Below are 6,547 nucleotides of genomic sequence, written 5' to 3'. Positions count from 1 at the left end.
TGGAGGTGGAGGTGGAGGTGGAGGTGGAGGTGGAGGTGTCATGGGGTTGAAGATGCAGATCGGGATGGGTGATGGGAATTGAGATGGAGATGGAGATGTGACGCGATTGAGGATGGGGATTGGGATAGAGATTAGGATGGAGATGGGGATGTGAGTGGGATGGAAATGAGGATGGGGGTTGGAACGGAGATAATGCTGCTGCCTATAGTCTCCTTCCTCCAGTGCAGTGGTGGGACAGGGAGGACATTATCCCAGTGAAACCCAATGGACAAGAGAACCCCCTGCCTGGCTGGAGCAGGCATTGGGGTTGCTCTGCCATGAAGGCAACTCATAAAACCCCTCCTGGGATGCTGTGGTCCCCAGGCAGCGCGTGGCCCTGCAGCATGCCCTGGTTCCCTGGGGAGGGCGGGCTGGCATCCGCCGTGCCTTGTCATGCAGCCTCATTTATCTTCGTTAGCTTCGCTGTTTACGCAAGCAGGAATTGGCCAGCAGCGCCCAGCACTGCTGCGTGCCAAGGGAGGAAGCAGGCAGCAGCTCTTGTGGCTGGCACCCAATGGCCAAATGCTCTGACTAGAGAACAAAAGGGCAGGATGCAGCCCAGCGATCGGGGCTGTGCTCCCCCAACCTGGGGCTGGGGCTCCTATGGGGATGTGCACCCCGTGCTGGGGCAGGTAGGGTGCCCCTAAAAAGAGAGTGCATACAGATTTCCAAAGCACTTCATGGGGTTGCAGTACAAGAAAAATGCCATTTTCCTGCTTCAACAAACACCATTCCGTGTCAGATTGCCCGCGGGGGAAACCACTTGTTGCAAGCCCCAAAGAAAGGAATGAGCAGAAGAAACAGTGTCACCTCTGCACTCCCCTGAGCTCCATGCTCAGGTTGCTGCCCTGGGGCTGCTGAACCCCTGCAGTGTGCCTGGTGCCAACCTTGCCAGCACAGAGCCCCTTTGTGCTGCCACGTCCCGCTCTGCTGGCTGCAAAACGAGGGATGTGCAGGAGGAACGCGGTGACATTGCGGTGTCACTTGGGGACAGGGACTTTTCTCACACCTCCTTTCCAGGTGAGGGGAAACAAAAGGACCCCAAATATTTAAGAGCAGGAAGGCAGATCTGTAAACTGTCTACAAACGCATCCTCCGGAGGTGAGGTTGGGGCTGGCTGCGCGCCTGCCGTGCGAGCAGAGCTGTCCTGCTGCAGCCCTGGGGCTGAGCATGCCTTGGGATGAGGCTGGTGTGAGTCAGGAGGAAATCACTGTAACTCATGAACCCTGCCTGGTTTTGGCTTAGAAATATAGGGGCATCGAAGTTGCAGAGAAGCATCCGCCTGGTGGCATATGGGGTGCTGAAACCTCTCCATGCCCAAGCAATATGGACACGTATCCAAGCTTGTATGGCCACATCCTGCTCCTCACGCCCCGCTCTGCCCCAGCCCCTTTGCAAATCATGCTCTCCCTACGGTCTGACCTTGCAGCAGCACTGAGCTCCGTTGTTTTGTTTCCCAACACAAAATCAATGACAGCAGAACCTCGGAGGCGCTCGCCCTGCGTGGGTGCATCCATACGGGCACCTCGGCCCGCGCCAGGAATGAGGTGTAACATCTCAGCAATGTAAACAGCTCAGGAAATAGTGTCCATCCCTGGCTGAGCTCCACCAGCAGCAATTCAGAGCAGCTCTTTGCTAGGCTCAAGGCCACCAAAGCGCTGCTGGGAGCAGCAGAGCGGTTCCTTCCTTCCCAATCCTGTTTAAATCCCCTCAAAGCCCTGGGGAAAAGTAATACCCCCTCCCAGCACTGGTGTCTGCTGTAGGACAAAGCAAAGAGCAATGGGAAATTGGGGGCATGAGGGCAGTGTCCTCCTCAGCTGCCTCACTGGGTTCTGTGGAGGAGGGAATGGGATGGGATGGGATGGGATGGGATGGGATGGGATGGGGAGGGCAATCGGGAATGGGATGGCAAGGGGGATGGGGATGGGGAATAGGATAGGGATAAGATAAGAATGGGGACTGGGATGGGGATTGGGATGGTGATGGTGATGACGATGGCATTGGTGACGATGGAGAAAGGATGGCAGTGGGGATGGTGATGAGGACAGCACTGCTGCCTGGGGCCTCCAATGCAGAGGTGGCACTGGGAGGACAATGATACTCCAGGTGGCACATGCAGTTTGCAGTTGGAAGTGGGAGAACACTTCACAAATGTAGGCACAATGGCAGCCCCACAGCCCCTTCTCCTCACCTCACCCCAGAGCTGCAGCTACTCCCTTTGGGCTTCCTGCAGCAACACGTCCAAGCTTCCAGAGGTCTGCCAAAACCCAGGGATTAGTGCTTTATCTGCAGAGGTGAGGGCAGCAGTTGGTGGAGGCGATGTGTAGCAGCATTCCAAATCCTCCTCATAGAGCTGCGTTTCAACACCAATTCTCCCAAAGCACCTGATTTGAAAAGGTGCATTTTTAGCTCTAGCTTCACCCGTTGAGCTTTGGAAGAGACCCATAAAAAAAAAACAACAAAAACCAGGGAACTGCTTCCCCAAATGAAAATGCTTCTTCTTTTATTATTATTATTATTTCCAAGCCAGCCTTGAAAGCACAGGAAGAAAATGTAAATATTTTCATCCGCAGGTTTTGGGGCTGAGGAGGTTTTTTCCCTCGCAGCTGTGCTCAACACGAAGCTCTGGGCTCCATTTCCCAGCTCAGCCCCACGCTCCCCCCACAGCCTTTCTCCCGAAGACCAACGGCCATCCCAGGAGGGATGGGGGTCCCCAGCCCCCTATTTCACCCCATTTCCCATCCCCTCTTTGCATCCCTTTTGGTGCAGAAGCTCTGGGTTGGCGTGGTTGGGCTCCTATGGCTTGGTTTGTTTTGGCACGTGGCTGGGAGAGCAGGGGGGCCCCAGCACAGAGCAAAGTGATTCTTCTGTAAACCAGCACTGATTATAATTGCACCACTCTAATTACTGCTCAGCAAATAAACAGTAAAGGGCAGCAGCATCCCGAGGGCACATGGAGCTCCTGCAAAACCCCACGGGTGATAGAGTGCATTGCTCAGGGGCTGTTGGTTGGAGGGATGGAGCTGAAGCAAATGCTTAATTCCGGGTGCACAGAATGGTTTTTCCCTCCCAGTGATCCCCATGAGGCTTTTGAGGCTTCAAGAGAGCTGGGGTTGAGCTTAGGGATGGGGACCTGGGACTGGGGATGGGGACATATGAATGCCCCCTCCCTGGAAGCCTGGATGAGACTGTGAGCAACCTGGTCTAGAGGGAGGTGTTCCTGCCTATAGCGGGGGAGGAGGAACTAGATGATCTTAAAGGTCTCTTCCAACCCAAACCATTCTATGATTCTTTGACACAAGACCAGGGATGGGGACGTGGGAATAAGGGTGGGGATGTGGGATCAGTGATGGGGATTTGGGACCAGGTATGGCAACGTGGGACCAGAGATGGAGACATGGGAACAAGGATGGGGATATGGGACCAGGGGTGGGGACATGGGACCAGGGATGGCAATATAGGACCAGGGATGGGGATGTGAGGTCAGTGATGGGGATGTGGTACCAAGGATGGGGTTGTGGGAACAAGGATGGGAATATGGTACCAGGGATGGAACCATTAGACCAAAGGTGGGGCCATGGGACCAGGGATGGCAATATGGCACCAGGAATGGGGATGCAGGATCAGTGATGGTGTTGTGGGATCAGGGATGGAGATGTGGGACCAAATAGGGCTGTGGGGCACTGAACAGAGACAGGGTCCTCGGGGCTGGAGAGCAGTGTGAGCACCCATAGGTGCAGGGGATGCTGTCTATCCATCCTTCCCTACCCAGCTCACAGATCTGTGTCCCAGCCCCATTCCACCATCACATACCAGCAGCACTGGGGACACCGTGGGTTGTCCCATGCCATCGCCAAGCAGCCGCTCTGCCTCCATTCACCTCCCTCCTCCCAGCCTTGGACTGAATGCCCAGACGCAGCCGTCTGTCTGGTGGAAAATATTTCTTCCTGCCGGACTGCTGTGAATGCTCCGCATCATAATTACAAGCTGGTGAGTTGTAGGTGCTCGAATTAGAGCTGGCGTTGGCAGCCCGGCGTGTGGGTCTCTGCTTTGTCTCATGTGGCTTTAGCTAATAAAATCAGACTGGCAGTGCTGGCGAGCAGTGTGCCGCATCCCAAAGCTGTGTCGGGTCACAAACTCTCTGCTTCACCCTCTGCCATGCTCCTGCCCTCGTCCTATGGGGGTCTGCAGGAGGGTTCAGCCTTCGGCTCTGAGTGATGGGGAAGGGATGCACTGAGCGGGCGCTGCACACCCGGCTCAGCTCAGAGCTGTGCCCCCCATCCCCATCCTTTCTCCCTGAGGTCCCCACGAGGTCCCAGAGGGATCGAGGTGAGCATCACTCACAACACCACCCGGTGGTCCCATCCTTCTAGAGGAGCAATTTGAGGACTTTTCTTTAATTGCTCTATGACTGAGTGACTTTTAATTCCCCTCTCATCAAACATAATCCCATTTGCCCCTTCCTGCTTCCCTCCTTTCCCTTTCTTTTTTTTTTCTTTCCTTCTCCCTCCTGGAAATTAAATTAACATTCCATCTAATTACCCAGCCACTTCTCTAATTGCCTAGGGGGGCTGTGGTTGTTGTGCTCATTTAATTAATTGAGACCTGCAGTGTTTAACGAAGAGAAGGATTTATTGGCTGTGGAGTGGGTACCGAGGGCAAGCATCGTGCATCTCGATAGCAGCCCAAGGGGCTCAGACAGGCTGGTTCAGCATGCATTTTATTTTTCACTTCTTTTCTTTTTAATTAATTTCTCTTTTCCCTCTGTGTGTGCACTGTGCACACTCGCCTTGCTGGGCTCGTCCTTTTCCAATGGACAAAAGGGTTTTCCAACGCAGTCAATCACCTCAGAGATGCAGCAGAACCCACTGTTGTGTTCCTATCTCCCACTCTGGGGGCTGCTTCAAACCCCACTGCTGCTCCCCATGTCCTGACTGGGATGTGGCTCAGCTCAAAGTTGGGTTGTTGCTCCCTCTGAACGCTCAAAGTCCTTTGCATCCCTTTGGGCAAAGCGTGCAGTGCAAAGCTCTGCTCCGAGCTGCCATTTTCATGTGTCACCTGAAAAAAACAACCCAATCAAGCGGACAACAGAACTGGCGAATTGGTTTGGGTGATTTATTTGCAGAATTGCTGCAGTCCTCAGCCTGAGCTCCCCAAATTCCCCGCAGTGCTTTGCCATGAGCCCAGGGGTGCTTCATCCATGGGAAATTGGGGTCTGGCAGCACTTCCTTGCTGCAACGCTCAGCAAAAGTATGGGTTCATTACCCCAGTGCAAAGCAACAGCTGGGTGGTTCGATTCCTCTGCAAGGAGAGGAGGATCCAGCAGCACTACCAGCACTTCTGACAGCTGGGTTCCTCCTCGGTGGGTTTGTCTGGGCCATGGGGCAGTGCTGTCCAAGCGGGATGTGGGCTGCTGCAGGGTAGGAACTGGACCCAAAGGACCCATGGGGAGGGTCGGGCTCTGGGCTGTTCTGTGCCATGTTTTCCATGGGGCTGCTCTTCCCAAAGGTGTGTTTTATGGTACTGAGGGCACTCGCTGTATCTCCTACCCTCCTCACAGTGTTTTCAGGACATTATCCCAGTGGTTCCACCAGTGCCAAACCCATTGCAGACCAAGCTCTGCTTCGAGGCAGAAGTTCCAAACCCATAGAATCATACAATGTTTTAGGTTGGAGAAGACCTCAAAGATCATCGAGTTCCAGTGGGCAGGGTTGAACAAACCCCAGGGTTACAAAGGGGCTGAGTTGGGCAGTGGCATCATGCAGGGCCATCTCATTGGAATGCCGTGCATCCCCATGATCAGAGCATCCCTCCTCGGGCACCATCCATCCTTGGTTCCCAGCCAGACATCCCTTAAGGAACAAACCTCCCTTCCCTGCGAGAAACAAAGGGCAAATTTGAAATGCGGGGTTGAAATGCAGTTTATAATGCACCAGGCAAGATCTGCTCTGTGACCTTCATGCCTAAATAGGTGTGAAGGAGCCCTCTGGAGATGGCTGTGCTGCAGGCAGGGTGCCCTATGGGCACAGCCCCACTCCGGGGACCCCATCCATAACAGCTCCATCTGGCAACGATCCGACCCTGCGAAGGGGATGGATGGGGAGGAAGGCAGAGCCTTCCCACTGCACAGCGTGCGCTCAGAGCTCGGCCCACGGGAGGAAAAGGGGCTCATAAAAATATGATTAGATTTATTCTGCCTCATTTCAACCCAGAGCTTGCTCGTAATTCACCGTTACCGACAGGGGTTCGCCAGGCAGGGACCCCACTGATCGACGCTTCGCCGACTGCTTTCCATGAGGAATTTCTTGGCGGGTTCCCAACTTTGTGTCAGACCCTTCTGTGCTGTGTTTTGGGGTCGGCTTCAGATGTGTGACTGAGTCGGGAGGGGCTGCGGGAGCTGCAGACCTGTCCTGGATGGCCCACGGAGAGGAGCGATGCACGTGGATCTGAGAAAGCTGCCTTCTGGCTGCATTTTTTCATTAACAAAATAATTATCATTACTTTTTTT

This window comes from Meleagris gallopavo, chromosome 30 (genome assembly GCF_000146605.3).
Source record: "Meleagris gallopavo isolate NT-WF06-2002-E0010 breed Aviagen turkey brand Nicholas breeding stock chromosome 30, Turkey_5.1, whole genome shotgun sequence".
Taxonomy (NCBI): Eukaryota; Metazoa; Chordata; class Aves; order Galliformes; family Phasianidae; genus Meleagris; species Meleagris gallopavo.
This window is presented reverse-complemented; position numbering follows the sequence as displayed.